General features: G+C 41.2%; 1 protein-coding gene across 7 annotated transcripts in view; it reads right to left on the reverse strand.

Annotated features, from left to right (window-relative positions):
- CTNND2 (catenin delta 2) overlaps nucleotides 1-18,054 on the reverse strand; it is a 607,871-nt gene that overhangs the window by 390,665 nt on the left and 199,152 nt on the right. The window contains exon 1 of one of the 7 annotated variants that reach the window (XM_072330396.1): nucleotides 14,378-14,535. The exons of 5 other annotated variants lie outside the window; for them this stretch is intronic. The gene's annotated coding sequence lies outside the window, so the exon portion shown is untranslated. Of the gene's footprint in view, nucleotides 1-14,377; nucleotides 14,536-18,054 lie in introns of those variants that run through there. One more of the 7 variants, XM_072330398.1, reaches the window with a different exon arrangement.

Consider the following 18,054-nt stretch of genomic DNA (forward strand, 5'->3'; position numbering starts at 1 on the left):
TTCTCTAATTGGTAGCTCATTATCTTTGTGATATCTCTTGATCCTGGAAAACAGCCACATAGCTAAGTGTTGACCTGAATAACAAGCCTAATTCTGCCTGTCCTCCACCCTAAAAAAACTGATGAGAAGGCAATCTAAGAGCCCTCCTCCTTAAATCCAACCCTTAGTGGTCTTGCCTAGCTTTTCAGGTCGCACTTTGCAGTACCACTGGTGTCATATGGAAGAGAAGTAAATTATTGAGCTCGGGATGATCTTGGCAGCCTATTGATGCAGGATGTTTGCTGGAAGCAGCCAGCTTCCCATCACTGTATGTCAAATCACCAGATGTGTCTTAATTTCCCACTGAAGGGAGAATCCTGATACTGATACCTAGCATTTCTTCTTCCGGACTCTTTAGACCTGTTGGCCTGGTTCTGTCTTCCATGGGAACATATTCACCTTTCCAGCCAATTGCCAAGATTCTGCATCTGTTCTTCAGCTGAATTGCTGCTGATGAGAGCTGCTGTCTTGATGCCACAGGTCTCAAACTTTGAGGAGACCTTGTTCTGCACACTGTCATATTTACACTGTCTAAGATTGCTTCTGGTCTTCTGCTGCCTACACACAGTAGCTTCAGCTGCATCACTGAATTTGTATCAGTACTCTGTCCATTCACTGTGCCCAATTTACTGTGCTCTGCCCACATCTCCTATGCCTGCCGGCTCAATGGTCCATTAGGGCACAAGTCCCAGAGGTGAGGTTCCAATCCTGACCAGCCCAGTGAGGTTGACAACTTCATCGTCTGAGGAAGAGCCCCATGTACAACTACAGTAGCATCACACGAGCTCCTCAGACCACCAGCCTTCCTACAGCAGTCTTGTGCCACTGAGTAAGTGTGCTAGAATCTTGAAAATGCGCCAAGCACTTCTCATGTCAGAAAGATGTGGCAGAACTGAAAAAATAGAGAAAAGAGCTACAACGATGATCAATGGGACAAAAAAAGATTATCCACAGGGAACAATAATGCTTGGATTCTTCAGTCTGGAGACAGCTTGATGAGAACACATAGTAGAGGCTAAAAAACTCCATGGCATATGCACTAGATGTTCGGAACCAGGTAGTAGGGCATATAGGAAACAAAAGGCAGACTTGAAAACAGGTGGAAGATGGTGGTTCTTCGCCTAACAGAAATTATTTTGATGTTTCGTAAGCACAGAATGGCCTTAAAGGATTACTGAAGTCAGAAAATAGGCAAGTTTTAAGCATTAGGTGGCATTATCATATATTCTTGCCCTGCTTTTCCACTTTCTTCAGCACATGCACATGGTCATTGGCAGAGACAACTTGTCTGACCAATAAAGGCTATTCTCATTATTGAATCACACATTTATAGCCACAGTTCAGAAACCAGAAAACATAATCATTTTAATGTAAAAACATCTTTATCCACAAAACATGCAGATTTGGAATCTGGGCTCTTGTACAACAGAACACAAAACAATTTTGTACTGGAGTCTTTACACACGTAAACACACAACTCGCAGTATTTATCCTATGGAAAACCCTGAACGTAACAGAAAAATTAGACATACTGGATTGGATTTGCAGTTATGGTTCTACGTAATCAAACATACACCAACATTTGCTGCACCTCAGCAATATCAAGTATCACTAAAATGATGATGCCACTCACACCAACAGCAATTGGTTCAAGTACCAGTGAGCTGCCAGTAAAACGTCAGTAGGTGAGAGTGTTGTGAGAATCTCTATAAGAATGTTCCTTAGAGCAACAAATCAGAGTTAATGCACAGTACAATTATAACATAAGAGAGCCATAAGTATCATAGGTATTATTCACTGAAATGGGAAAAAAAGGAGTAAAAATAATGAATCAACTTATTCTATAACTGTAAACAAGACATTTAATTGGCATTAGTCATCTGAAATTTAAGCCATTACTCTAGCAAAATAAAACAATCACAACTGTATCTGCTCCTGGGCGATGAACACAAGAACCTTCGTCTAGCAAAGTCATTAACCCTGGCAGTCCTGTGTAAGACCTGGTACATAGATGGTGCATCATTACAGCCCCCAGGCTCTGAGTGCAAAGCTAGCAGGTAGGAATTCGTGCTTCTCTTTTAAAAGGGATTGGATTTTGATAACATAGCTGCTAAAGAAAGGCAAGGAAAATAAAAATGAGCCAAAACATACTGTATTTTGAATTTGGCATTTCAAGCTAATTTAATAGCAGAAAGGAAGGGAGGGAAGCGTTAGAACTAATTTCTAGAAATGGTTTCTGAGTCAGCGCATTTCTTACCCTTCCAACACCCCCCCTTAAATCTGCCCTCTGACCATAGTGGGAACCAGGGATGCAGCAAAATGCCTGCTCTCTCCTCTCTGCACATGGCAGTGTCTGGATCCAACACACATCCCCTCTTCTGTGACCACAGGCACTGACTCCATGTCAGCAGAAGGAAAACTGCCAAACTGGTCAGGCAGGATGGCCAGGCAAAGCACCGTGCCCCCAGCAGGCCTCTAGAGATCTGCTGTACTTCAACACACACCATGCAATGGCCACCGCTGATCTGGCACAGCCAGCAAGCTCTCAGCTCTCCTCCCCTCCCAGTCCCTCCACCAGCACGCTACCTTGCAGTTCTGATCACTCCCTGGCTATGAGAAAGCAGAGACGTGTTCCTGCCATTTCCTGAGGCTACATGAGAGGAACTCACTTTCACTTCACAAACACCCATGGTACATAAGTAAGTCTTAAAAGGGCTTTTCTGCATCTCAAGATTGTGTACGCATTGAGATTACTTTGTCAAAGCTGTATGATTTGCACAGCTGAACATCTCCAAGACAGATGAAGTCTGACATTTCTGAATGATCCTGGCTAGTCTAAAATAATGTGAATTTGGAATTGCAATCTATGCTTGCCCGACCTATCAAATACACAAGATTACTCTAGCAAGTTTGAAATGTCAATCAAGCCACCTGCTCACAAACATCACACATCATCCAAGCACCACACCAGGTCCTAATCATGCAGGACAGGCATCTTCACAGGATCTCAGAACAACCAAGGCTGGCAGGGATCTCTGAAGGCCATCAGATTCAACCCCCCCTGCCCTGGCAGTGGCACCCATGGCAGTGTGCTCAGGAGCACATCAGAACAGCATTTGAAGGTCTCCAAGGAGGACAGTCTCAACTACCTGTCTGAAAATCTGTAGTAGTCACCCACACGGCAAATAAGTGTTTCCTTGATGTTAAAAGAGAATCTTCCGTGTTCCAATTTGTACACATCACCTCTTGCCCAGGCTTCAGGCACTGACAAGAGCTGGGCTCCACCTCCCTGGCACCGTCCCTTCAGGCATTAATTTTCAGGATACTTTTTTATATTCTGAATTGATCACAGGTGAACTATCGTATCTTGCAGGGTTCACTCTTCTTTGTTCATGGACACTGTCCTGATTTCAGTAATACCTTGTCCTATGGAAAACGCTAGGTTTCCCTACTCAAGAAGCTGCATGGAACAAAGCACTGCAAAGTCTCTTTGTTGAATTAAATACTTCTTCAGTTCAGACCCTTCTGAGAGGAGCCTCTGCAGCCCAGAATAAATAAATACAAGCAACATTTGCCATGCTAAACTGTACGAACAAAAGAAAGGCTACTTAATTTGCTGAGCCTATCCTGTTGTCCTTTACTTGCATATTTCAGATTATATAACCACTTTAGAAGGAAGATGTGAAATCAGGCTGGTTACTTAGCAAGTGCTAGGAATTTATAAAGCAATTTAGTCTTTGGCTTAAAAAGGAAGGCTAAATACTCAGTGTACCGAAGTCAGGAATTAAGCCAAATTTAAGTGTTGTTGGTTATTTATTTATTATACTACTTTCTCTTTTCTAGAGCTTGACTTCTATTTGGTAAAGACAGTGGCAAAGACTGATTTTTTTGTGTTACATGGTTAGTGAAGTCTATATAATTTCCCAAAGCAAAGTCACTGGCATGAGAATGAAAGAAAGAATTTAATGGGATGCAGTGACTGTACTCACTCCACTCTATTTCCTCAAACAAGAGGCTGCATTGACTGAGGGAGACATTTCTCTGGCTCGTGTCCATTGCAGAACGAAGTCAGAGAGAGAGAGAGAGAGAAAGCTACACAGCATCAGCATTCCCTCCTTTGAATGCACTCATATTAAAAGAAGAAAAAAAAATAAGTGGCAAGAGAGCTTTGCAACAATGTTTTGTAGTGCCTTTGACAGCAACAGGGAATATTAAATGCCTTACCTTTTTTCTTTTCCCCACTCCAGAGAGCAATCTCCCTCCCCCCCCAAGTTGTAACACCACTTAGTGAGAAGGATTTTGAAGATGCATCCCTTAGAAATCAGCTCACTTTCCTTTAAGCAGCTTCATAACCCCACAAACAGGCAGATCGGTTTCTACCTCTTCTTCCAGTTTGCGCTTAGCAGAGGAAAGTAGCACAAAGCTCTTTCAGAGTGACTACTACCAGGAGCTTAAGGCAGCGTCTGAAGCCAAGAGGAATTACAGGAGACTAACCCCGATCCCATTGCAGAGTTTCGCAACCTAACTATTGTCAGAGCCAGAGAGGGGGAGCCTAACCTCCTGGAGGCTGTTGAACTAGATATCTTGTTGTTTTTGCTTGTTTAATAGGATTTTAGCCACTGAGCTCACGGAGTATCTCTCTTAACCCAGGGAAGCCTTCTGTGTGCATTGAGCTTACAGGCAGTTTTATGCACACTGCTACTCTGGGCACATTTGCTACCAGTCTCATCTCTAACCAGAGATGCTACCTTTTTAATGACAACTACCACATGCAAATGATCTAATTACAAACTTGAACACAAAATGCTCTGTTGAAGAACAGGGAAAGTGTTTTGAATAGCTCAGAAAGAAGACAAAATATATGTGTTGGAAATACTACTGTCTATATAGAATAATGAGGCCTCCCAAAAGATATTGCAACTTGTTTACTAAATTTTTTGCTGTTTGATTCAGATGTTAATTTCATGCTGCATTAAATGAACAACAGATAGAATCTGTTTTATTTAAGCATTCACATCAGTTTCAGAAATCAAAGTTTGATACATTTTGGAATTAATCTTACAAAGAACTGAATTTAAATTTGCAAGCCACAGTGACTCAGAACGTTAACAGTCCTGGTAGAGGGAATGGAGATAGAAAGGCCTGGAGCATGCAGAAGGCATGGAATAATCTGTCTGAGCTGCACATCAGCAACAGGACCTTTAAATCAGGTGATAGCCACATTCACCACCAAACTGATTTATGCATAAATGGACCCAAAGACCAACTATTAAAAGCTTCATGATTATTTTTTAATAATTCTTGAAGTATTCTCACATTCTATTGATCAGATTAGGTCAATTTATTTTCCTTTTCCATTTCAGAATGGGCTTTATTCCTGGTACACACACAGTATTACACTACACACAAAAGTAAGAAGAATTCAGTTAAAAAACCTACATGCTGTTGTTTTGTTTTTAAAGGGTGAGGTTTGAAAAGTATGTAATTTACCTTCTATCTGTCTGTGAAAATACCAAGTATCCTATTCTGCCTTTCCACTGCATGAATAACCTCCTAGATGCCAAAACCACAAAGGAAGTCATCCCGCTGCAGGCGTGCCAAATGCTTAAGTTTTTGGAAAGAAAGAACAAAACATGGAAGCCAACTACATAAAAATAAATCAGCAAGTAAGACATGGCTTCACACTATGGCTGCAGTAACAGGTGGACTGCTTTGTAAGATTAGCAGCCTACTATAAAATCCTTCTGTGTAACAGAGTGAAGCACAACGTGACAGCAGATAAACTCCAATAGAGTGAATTTAAGTACATGTATCCATGTAGACAGAATAAACCAAACATCTGCCCATTTTTTTTCCTCCTACACTTGATACATCTGTCATCTGGGCACATTATCCACACACCCCCTGAAACCATGTATTGCAATTTCCATCAGCTGAAATTACACCTGCCGAAGAGGGCAGAACTGGCCAACAAGCTGTTCATGAACTCAGCAGATGTTTTGATAAACTGGGTCAAACTGATCATTTTGTAAAAATCCACATTCAACTGAAAGAAAAAAAGATAGAAAAAGTATTACTGCTTTTCACGGTTACATGTTATATTGTTCCCTGCAGGCATATGCTTCAAAACTTCAACTGGGACCAGCATGAGGTGACAGCAAAAGTATCTAATGATTCCATAATATAAAAAAAAAATGTTGTGACAGAAAGGTATCCAGAAACAGTAAGAGCAGAGCTGACAATCGGCAATAGCTGAGCTCCCACTGGAAAGGAGGCCAGCCTAGTGCCCAAAAGGTCACAACAGATGCAAAAGCATTTTCACTCCCTTCACAATGTACAGATGTCTTTCCTCAAAGCTGCCTTCCGAGATGCATTCATTTTATTAATAGAAAATGAAAATGTTATTCCATTTCAAATCTACTCCATCATTCACAAAAACAATAAGAAATGCAAAGACTATTGCTTCAATTCTGCAATTCATTTCTCTTTTAAGTGCTCAATGAGCACTAAAAACAAACGTTTAAAAGAAGAGAAATTTGCACAAACAGGTTGTGCACGAGCTTGAGAAATATGCCTTTGTCCGAATAAAAGCTCCACTGATATTATACACAGCATTTCTGCTTTCCTTCTCCTCCCAACCCCAAAATAGCCAGTATTAATTAAAAATTAGATTCAATTGTTTCCTGTCATACAAACTTAAAATCAGAGACAAGAGACCAAGGCAGGACAAAAGGTTGAACAATAAAGCCGTTCAGAATTGGCCCAAACAGACACGCAGAGTCTATCCAGAAGCTACATCCAACCAGGCAGTTTGTTTGGCTGCCTTATCTTGCATGCATGCCACAGCCATCCCTGCTGCACTACTTATTAACGAAAGGAGGTTATTTCCAGAAAGCGGTGTCTGGACACCTCACCTCTACATTTATCCCAGCTCATTTCCATTTGGAGGTATTATAATGCTGATATGAAAGGACTAAAAGTTGGAACAGAAAACAGCAGTAACAATCATTGTTGCTAGACTTTCCAAACACATTTTGAGTATTCAAAAGACTGGATTTCTAGCAAGCCAGTAACCCATTGCTGGATTAAATACTTGAAGTATTTGAATTATTATATTGAAGTATTTGAAGTGACTGCTTTCTTCTCAGTGTTGTGACTTTGAAACTAAACATGAACTGAATATAGTCAACTACTCAGAAACAAAGCTAAAAGTAAATAAACACATACATACAGTACCCTCTTCAGTATCCCCTCCCGGTATCCTTAATGTACTTTTACTGACTCAAAATTTCCTGAGCATCCAGGCAGTACCTGGCATGGTCTTGAGTTGCACCAAAGCTCACCACTGCTGTGCTCTGCAACTGAGCAGGCTTGCAACTGATCACCTTGGTGGTGATCATCAACTAAAAACAGGTGGCAGTTTGATAACTTACTTGTCTACGGACAGTAACAATACGTTAAGAGTCAAAGGCACGTGGAATTTTGCTACTAATTCCAACAGTAAGCATTCTATCCTGTGAAACTGTCCCTCATTTGGTAGTACATGCACCTGCTGAAGTTGTTTCCTCCTTCCTCTCGTTCTCTCTCTTACCTTAAAGTCACGACTAAAGTTGCAACTTATCTTTAGGTCTCCAGTCCAAAGCTGCAGCTACAAAGCCAATTCATTCACATCCTAGCCAGCTACCTGGAAGGAAGCATTTGGCTCCTCAGAACAAAGGAATGCGCGTCTGATTTAGAGCAAGCCCTAAGTGAGCCAGAGCTTCGTGGCAATGCATGTCATTTCTCCTGCAATATTTGAAACAACTGATTTAGAATATACTACAGGGGTTCATAAGGATAATTCAGTATTAAAGTGATTTTAAATTACTGGTGAGCACTGAGAATAGCGTATTGTCAAAGTAAAAAAGTACCGTGAACACAACCATTAGAAACTGTGCGAAAATGTCATTCTTCAAAGGCAATTTGTGGGAGGAACACAGTTTCAGATGCACATTCTAGATAAAATCCCTGTTTAAATGAAGAGATAATTTTGATATTGTTAATGTTGATGTAGTTCTGTGCTGTATGTAAATGTGTACATGCTTTCAAATAACTGCAGGCACCTGCCTAAGAGACAGCAGCACTTGAAAATCCCCCTCATGGTTGCACTTAAAGCTGTTTAGTGTTTAAGGGTTTATTAGGAAAAAAATAATAATAATAAAAATCACACAAGGTACCCAATAGCAAAATCATGCTGAAAAGCCAACACAGTACTTCATCCACCTAGGAAACAAAATTCCTATTGGTTTTAAAGAAATAAAACACAACAAAACACAGATTGTCAGCCCATCAATGCACGTGGCTACCTGTGGTAATGAGATACTGGAAGTGGATTCTGATCTTCTCTACAATTGGACGCAAGAACCAGCCAGAGCTGAAGCTCCGTGACAAAAAATGAACGAAAAAAATCTATACACTCCATTATGTTATTGATGAAGATGATTTCCCACCTCTGGAACTACTGTTTTGCTATATTTCATGTTTTGATTGTGAACGTGCTATATCTCTTACAGAAGTTCTATTATTGCTGATGAAAATTACTAGCATTACTGCACTACAGCATACAGCCTTAAAGTGAGCTAAGGCAAAAGAAGGAAATCTGGTTAACAGGTGCTACTCAATAAAGCACCCATGCAGTGTAAAACTCACATGTGCAGAAGTATAACAAAAGAAAACTAGTCCATTGTCTATGTTTGTTCAATTAACATACAGAAGAAGAAAGATTAATCTAACTGTATCACTACGTGTCATTTAGTGTGACTGGCTTTTCAGGAATCTGGGCTCTGTAAAAAATAAACCAAATATATATGCCAGTCATTATATACCTTTCCACTGGTACATCAAACCTCATGACTGCTTAGAAGGAAACAAGCTTGAACAGGATGCTGTAGGGACAGCTAAAGTGTTTTAGTGCTTATTTAAAGTCCCAGGCTTTCACAGTTTATATACAAGACTCATTTTTTTTTCCTCTTGTTCTAATCGCATCATTCTGGGTGAACAACTTCAAACAATTTATGCAGATAAAGCTGGTGATGTTCCCTCCTCCACAGGCTATGCCAATACACAATTTCATTTACTGTGTCTACAGCGATTGAGCAGTTGTGTAGCCTCAGTACAGAAAAAGCCCAAGAAAATCTGACTTCTGAAGCTCAGCTAAGCCTCTTCCACAACTAGAAGGGTACCGCTGTGCCTCCCAACACCAACAACCAAGCTGCCCTCCCTAGGTCAGTTAAGTTCCATTAATTTCAGTAAATCTCAGTACCTCATTTTAAACAATTTGAGAACTTGTTCTGGCCTTCGTTGCATGTCCTTGGTTTGGTAGGACAAAGGAAATACTGGAGACAAATTACCAAAAGTATATTATTTGACTCAGCAGCCAGAGGCTGTCTTAATGGCACTGAATTTCACATGAGAACTGAGGGCTCCCTCCCAGGCTAATGGCAGGGTCTAAAACTGACAGCAGATGTTTTGAAGGACCCGGGGAATAAGTCTGAACATCAGTTAGGTAGGAAATTATTTAAAAAGAGTCATACCCGAGGAGTATTTGGCTGTGCACAAATAATGGCTTTCAATGTCAGGGAAAGACAGATAATGAAAAATAACTACGTCGCTGGGCAGAGCGAGCTGGAGAAAAGGAGCATAGCCCAAGCAGCAGCACACAGAAAACTCACACTGAGCCATTTGTATGTGCGGTTCTCAATCTCAAGTTTGGCTATTGAATTTTTAGCACATCCAAAGCCAGTTGAAAGAATCAGCTGTGTAGACAAGGGACATCTGTTCTGAAACTAGACCAGTGCTGATGCGTAACACCACATCCCCGAAGGAGATAGAAAAAAAACAAACCTTTTTTCTTTAAAGAAAGATCCCTGCCAGCAGATCTTCTTATTTTAAATCATCTTCTGAACAATTTACTTCTTGCATGAGAAGAATTCAAGGTTTTTTTTAAGTTATAGATCCATAACTTAAGAGTTCAGCACATGACAACAAACAGCTTCAACAGTCCAAGAGAAACACAGTAGGAGGTTCAAGCTAGACTGGGCTCTGTGGTAAAATACTGACCCATCTAAAGATGAGCTACTAAAACAACAGTAAACAAAAAGTCAAAACAATATATAATATCATCTATTTTAGTTTATTTTTATGTGTATGTTATTATCTACAGTTAGATTGCATCAGTGGTATTATTGCTGATGGGTGAATGTTAATACCTAGACAAGAGAATTTATGTCACATTTTGGCATGTCCCTTTGGCACATTGATAAGCTCTGACACCTAAGAAAGGCTGAAGAAGTTGCATACACTGAAAAGCAAACTCAGTACTGGAACAGTCACCTCAGGTAAGAAATCCAAATAGGACCGCCTATTACAATTGAAAAGTTACCAATAAACTCACTGGAAAACAAAGGAGTGAGGGGATCAAGTGGCAGAGGCTACCTGGACCACGCGGGACCTCGGAACTCCCACATGGAAACAAACACAACAAGACACAGTAGCCTCACAAATGAAAAATAAGCACCTACTACAGCTGCCATAGGGATGCTGTCATTTCCTATGGAGCTTGCTGTGCTGTGCTGCAGCAGCCTACCTTTCTCACTATGCTGCACAGCATGTATATAGCCAGCAGCATCCCTCAGCAACAGTTTGTGCAGATCTAACATGGAACCAGTAGGTATGTATTTAAGCTGAAATAATGTGCCAGAATGAGAGTCTCTATGTACTAGAAAGCAAAGGCATCTGCCCTCCGTTTCCAAACAAACCAGTTGCTACTACTACAAGCACAAACATTATTAGACTTCACTTGTGAGACCCTAAGAAAATGGTTAGAAGCAGTACAAACCTGTATTATTCTACCAACACATCTTAGCACACTGTACATACATGCTCACTGAATCCTGTTCAGGCAATGCAAGTTCTCTTTTAAAGAAAAAAAACATATAATATTCATCACTATCAGGAAGACTGAAGGCCACTACAAGGAAAAACAAGTGACATCTTCCCAAGTGATGGTTGACCACCAAATGACTCAGTGCGACAACTCGCCAGTTAAAACAATACCTATTCCAATGCCTATAGCTTCAGCAAAAACTGCCCAGGAGTGGATTATTCCAGGCCCAAAAATATCCTATAGCCATTCATAGCACAACAGGGAGAAGCATTCCAAACCCCAGCTTCTCCAACAACTTCTAACTCTGTAGAAGTTATTGAAGCTTCAAAATTTTCCAACCCACTGAAAATAAAACAGTGTTTGTCTAAACACAAATTATACACAACGCTGATAATTCTCAGGTAATATTCTAAATTTTTAGGTCTTTTTTCTATATGCTTCCGAGTTTTGACTTGCCCCACTCCACTGCTGTAAAGTCAAGGACCTCTGGGAAGCAATCCCCACACTGTAATTAGAAGGGGTGAGATGCGGGGCATGCAAGGAGAGGTTTACCTCAGCTGACATCTAGCTGGGTTTCTAATTTCTCTTTCTTCCAGATCCTCAAAAATCTTCACAATCTTGTTGCAGTCAAGATAGACTGAGATAGATTCACAGCTGTGCCTCTACAGAGGGCATATGTTCAAGGCTAGGAAGACAAGGTGTCTGCCTTAAGCATCAGATTAGCTTTTCAAAAAGGCCAATTAATGGAATCACCATTCTGAGAGCTTCCCACCAGAGGTCGAGACCTCTGACAGAAGCTACTTGTATCGGCATGATACCCTCTGCTAGCAGCTTTCTGAAACGACCGCTTTGGATCTCAGCAATAAATGTTTTATTAAGCTGTCCCATTAAGCTGGCCCCAGTTATTGCCTACAACGGCAAAAAGCAAGAACACTCCAACAAAACAATAACCAACTCTGTATATCAGATTTATACATTCAGCTTCTACACTTTTACACACACGCAGTACACTGGTATTACCCACAGACCCATGGTGGAGAAAGCTACTTAAAGTTGCTGCAGTAAATATGTATCATGGTACAAGGAAAGAGGGTTGAGATGTTCTAATTTAGTAGGTTACTAGAATGAATTTTTCCTACTGGCAGACAGCAGTTTTTATCCCACCTCTGTTAGTTCCCTCAGGGTTCAGCAACTAGACGACTAGAGCAGCAACTGGAACACTGAACATGTTGGGGTTTTCTGGCAGAAGAAAAAAACCGATACCTTCTGCTTATGATTATTTTAATGAAAGAATGCCTAAGCTTCTGATACATCATTAGTTTCTACATAAACAACTTCTACCTGTACAATAAAACCACTGAAGTAATTCCAACTTTGCCTCGAACTTCAAAAAATAAAATCAAGATGTACACGTACGGTTGAATTAGCTCAGTTACTCAGAAATCAGTGGAGTAATACCAAAGATAAATTTGGCCCATTATCTACCTGCACAGCACAAATGAATAATGTAAATGTGTATGCAAAGGACTGTGAAGTATCTCAGCCTAGCAGTGCATTTAAAATGTATCACTAACTTTCAGCTTCTTGAAATATTTATCAGCTGCACTAGGCTCTACAGAGCACACACTCTATTAGGGACATTGCCGAATCTGGGTTTCTACACTTGACATGGGGGACTTTAGAGAATAAGACTGAAATCAAGTCCTGAAACAACTCCAGGTACTTGTTTTTGCCAAGTCCCTCAGCAACTGGCTCTGGCTCACATCAACATCTTCCCCACAGCGCCGACTCAACCAGCATCTTCACACCTTCCACTACAGAGGAAGACGGGAGGTCTCTCATTATTAACTTCCAAAACCAGTAATAATAAATTATAAGAACTAGAAAGCTACTGAAATATTCCACAGTAACAAGAACACTTTGAGACACTACAACCGACTCAAAAGGATCACAAAAAAAGCTCAGTAGTCATATTAAAAAAAAAAATAAACCAATGGCACAAACTAGTCAATAAGATAAGTTGGGTTAACTTGGATCAGTGATTAAAAACAGTTCAATTGCTCTGTTAAGAGGCTGAACATCTAAAGGAGATTTAATCATGCTGAGCACTCTGGAATACACTGAGAAAGACAGAGGGAAGGATGGGGAAAGACTAAATGCAAACCTCTCCTTATCGAAAGGCTGAACAATAAAAGTAGTCTGATATATAAAAAAAAAATAATAGTTTGCAAATTTAATAACAACTATCCATTAAACAAAACAGAAATCCCTCAGAGCCATATGCCTGATTCAGCATGGACCTTTGAAAGGTACTGCTTATTTCTTAATCCTACAAGTGCACCCCCTAATAAATAGGGTTAATCTCCAGTAACACACCCTGCAGCATACCAAGTCAGTAGTAATACTAAATATCAGCCTGCTCTATACACTCCATTAGTAGCAGGTACAAGACTGGGGTTTCTGTTTGTTTGTTTCTGTCCCTTAAGAATTTTAGATATTTCACTTGAATTGAGCCAAAAGACCAAGCAAGAAAACGCACTGTTCCCATATATACTGATCTGTCTGTAAAGGCTGTTTGGACTTTATCACATAACTAAGTTGCACACAAAATTCACTTGCTTAATTCCTGGGACGGTCAGGTACCTTTCCCTGAGCCTTCAGCAGCAGCAGATAAAGCCATGCATTATTTTCACTAATCTTCCCGAATGAATTTCAAATTAGCTGACCCACCTACACTTAAACCGACCTGAAAAGCTTACGGAAGGCTCGGAGGTTACACAGAATTATAGGAAATGCAAATCTCGTTCTCACTTATTCAGTACTACAATCTGACAAAGAAGACATCAATCACCACGGCTGACTACAGGCATTCATTGGGAAGATTTTCTACGGTAGGAGAGCACAGCAACAGGTCTTCAAGCTCCAAGTCTGCTACAATAAAGGAACATCTGGGGGCAAGGAAGAGACTATTTTACCTCAGTGGAATTTCTGATTTTTGAAGATTTTCTCCAACCTTTGCTGTAGATGAACTGAAACAAGTAAGGTTCCTAGCCACAACGACCCCGGGTAAGGGCATGAACGAAGCCTTGCGGAGGAACGCTGACTTTCTCACTTCTGATGGACTTTAACAACTATCTCTGAGATTTGTTCCGTTTCTTTTTAGTGGGGAGGGATCGCTGGTTCGGTTTTGTTTCGCGGGGAGGAGCGACTGATATTCTTTTCCAACCAAAAACTCTTTAAAACAACCAACCAGCAAAGAAACGAGCAAACCCCAACACGCAAAAAGGACCAGGAGCCGCAGGTCACCCAGCATCTCCCCATCCCGAAGCGCAGCACTCACTCTGAGCGCCCGACGTGCCGCAGCAGCCGCCCACCAAAGCCCTTCCGAGAGCCGCCCGCCCCTCACAGCTTTACCTGAGGGCAGCCCGCGCCGCGTCCACCCTACGGCACGCCGCTTCCTCTTGAGGACGCCGGAGGGGCGAAACTTAAAGAGAAGGCGGAAGCCCGACGGGGCGCGCTGCCGGCCATGCCGGGAGCTGAGAATAGGCGAAAGCCAAAGCCGAGCGCGGCCCGCCTCCACCTCCCCCCGCCCTCAGCCTCTCCGCGTGCCGGGCCCAGCTACCGGCGCAGCCAGGCACAAAGGTCGCCATGGCAACGGCGCGCGTACCCCCGCCGCGCCGTGGAGGCAACAATTCATCAGGCCGCGCCCCGCCCACCGTCCCCACACGCCCCGCCCAGCGGCGCTTCCCGCCCTTGGTCCCCACAGTTGTGCCGCGGCCGCGCGGCTGGTTTGTTGCTAGCGTTGAGCCCAGGCACCGAAAAGCTGGGCTATAGGCTTGCATTTCTGCCTTTTCTTAAAATTACTGCATATTCCATTCAGATTGTAAGGAAAAAAAAGCCCTTTTTTATTGCTGGGAGGGATCCATTCCTTTCTCTGAATCACAGCCGCCAGGCACCTGCTGTCCTCTGCCAGTGAGCGGTTGGGAGCCATAAGATTTCTGTGCAGCCTGCTCTCTAAATGTCACAGTGAGGCTGGGTTCAGTTGTGCTCGATCCTAGCGGACACGGGGTATGCGCGTTGGAAGGAAGGGGAAACATTTCAGGGTTTGAAGGGAAAAAGAGTCTACACAGGCTCAGAGGGCAGGCAGGCATAGCATCACAGAACGATTTGGGTTGGAAGGCACCTCAAAGCCCAGCCAGCACCAACCCCGTGCCGTGGGCAGGGCTGCCACCCACAGGGTCAGGCTGCCCAGGGTCCCATCCAACCTGGCCTTGAGCGCCTCCAGGTGTTCAAGCATTAACAGACTTGCAGATGTTACCAAGAGGAAAAGATGCGGTTAGCTTTCCTCCTGAAAACTTTTGGATGGAGAAATCCCAACAATTAACTGTATTCCTAAAACTTCAAGGAGGTAAAATGTTGCCGGGGGCAATGGATGAAAAATGCCTTTCAGCTCCTGACTTGCAGACATGCTCCTTTGTAATGCCGCCAAGCTGTAAGTGTCACTTAAGGAGAACAATGGAACAATTTACAGTTGTTCTCCTTTGCTGCCTGGGATGTAGAGAGAAGATTGTTTATGATAAATTAAAGGTCACAAATAAATGGCAATTTAATAGAAGAAAATCTGCTCCACATGAAATAATGTCTCCGAGGGGTGATTAATTATGCAGGAGTCTGAGCACGTCCTGTTTCATTGAAACACTGTGGATGGCCATCCTGCTTCATTTCAATGGAGCTAATACGCGTCACCATCTCAGAAATGTTCTGCTGAAAAAAAAAAATGAAACAGGCACTAGATAGTCAATGCATCTAATGCAGCAGGGCACAAATAATGCAATCTAGCAGTATATTTAGTAGAGGAATTCATCCTAACTATTAAATACAAAGAGGTTTCATTCTTGTGGAGGTCACTGATCAAAATGGACGACAACAGAACGATAGAATCATGACAGAGTTGTTAAATAATCTTTATGTAAGGAGATTCTATCTTATATAAACCTGCTGGAAATGGAAGAAAACTTTTCATTTCAAACCTACATACCCTTTATGTTGTTAGACTATATGCATTTCTGTATCATGGCATTTCCTATACACTTAAAATTGATATCCATAAGTCTTCTGTTGATGCTCTATTTGTATTTTGAATATGTGCAAACTTTGAAAGTTTGAACAGGGAAAAGAAGCAGGAAATTCTATAATGTATTTTAGGTGTTCTAATAATGCTTACTGCCCTCAAGTTGGTATATTGAGAGCAGAGTTCAGATATATGTGCAGGATTTTAGTAGCACTTAGGCAGCACATGAATGGTTATCTCTGTGCCATTATACTAACATTCACCTCATTTTAAACCCGTGGAAATGCACACGGCCTGTCCTTTTCACATTGATTCTTCAGGAATCATTTCCAACAACTCCAAACATCCAGAGTATAGCCCCTATCTAAGTTCTTCATAATCTGAATGAAAAACTTCAATATTCAAATCTTTGTTGTTGTTTTTTTTTTCAGATGATATAAATCCGAAAATATTTCAAGGGAGCAATACTAAGGCCAGAGGTAAAGGTTAAGTTTGCTTGTGCTCACCTTAATGTGTCTAGTAAGCTGAGAGGATACACACATGGAATAAACTGCTGTACAAAACAGATTACCACACTCACAATCACATAAATATTTACTGAGTTAGTATTTTACTGGTTTCCATAATGGTTTTGTTTAGTTTAGTTTAGTTCTGTCTATTAAATTCTTTCTAGCATAAATCTAGCTGTTCTTCTGCTTGATGATTTATATGTACTCTGGCAGAGATCAGTCCTGGATCCTTTCTCTTTCACTACTACCATCTTCTATTTTGTGACGCTGAAGTTACCATGAAATAACAATGCAATTACTGAAAAACTCAGATGTTTTCTAAGGTTCAGGTCTACATCACATTTTCTTGTTCTGTTTTATTCACATTTCTGTTCTGATTTGTGATTGCCAGAAACAAAGGAGGATTTTCTGTCACACAGTGCACGGTGACTGCAGACCCCTACAACACATCTTGCATTGCATACTGAGCTCAAACAGCATACCTGGGGAATCTCTTTCTTCTATAATAAAGAAGAAAGCCTTTTTCAGAGTCTGAATAGACAGTAATATACAGCATTTCTGACCACCAACTTCTACTCTATGTACTGCAACATTAACGAACAGCAGAATTCTAGAAAGATTCTACAGACCAAGCAGTCTTTAAGACTTAATCTGTTTCACTGTCTATGAGAGCGATCACTTCAGTAATCTTAGAAAAAAAAAGATGACAACGCATTCAAATACCTTCTGATGAACTTCATTAAAAGAGCTACCTAGAAATTATCTTATATCAGTTTATAAGTAGCTCTCAACATTCCTCCACACCCAACAATAACTTTGCAGAATAGGAGCCACTTTGAAGCCAGACAGTGGAAAACAAAACATTTTGTGAAGGGTTGGGCACATTCATGAATTTCTGGAAACAAGAAATAAAAGTCACTGTGATTCCAGTGGTAACAGATTGAAGAGAAGCAGAGTTACTATGGAGAACCCACACTTATTGCTGTTCCCAAACCCTCAACTAATTGGTGATTACTGCAAATTCTAAATAATGTTTTCAATTTTAAAAGTTCACAGGGAATTCCTTACCAGATTCCTCTTTACGCAGTTTCACTTGCAGTACTTCATGTGTACTGGTTTGAAAGCATGCATGTCCTTCACAGCAATCAAATCTCTACGATCTCTCGGGGTGATAGTATAACTTAAAAATCAGAGAAGTCGAAGAAATCATCATTCTCACCACCACCATTGCCAAAAATTCTACTTCTACAATTAATTAACATTGATGGAATTGTGATGTGCCCCTATAAGCACAAATGGAACTAGTTTGTAGTTTGTGACCTGTTAACAGTATTTCCTGTTGAAATGCCTTCAGAAGAAAAAATGGTGGGCATCAAGCATGCTGCTGGTTAAGTCTCCAAGAATGATGCCTGTTCTCTACATCAGAAAAAGTGCCCAGGTGCTCAGCAGCACTGAACACAATGCACTGGAATAAGACCAGCTCACTTCACTTCCACATCAGAAAGTTGCTA

This window comes from Excalfactoria chinensis, chromosome 2 (assembly GCF_039878825.1).
Source record: "Excalfactoria chinensis isolate bCotChi1 chromosome 2, bCotChi1.hap2, whole genome shotgun sequence".
Lineage (NCBI taxonomy): Eukaryota > Metazoa > Chordata > Aves > Galliformes > Phasianidae > Excalfactoria > Excalfactoria chinensis.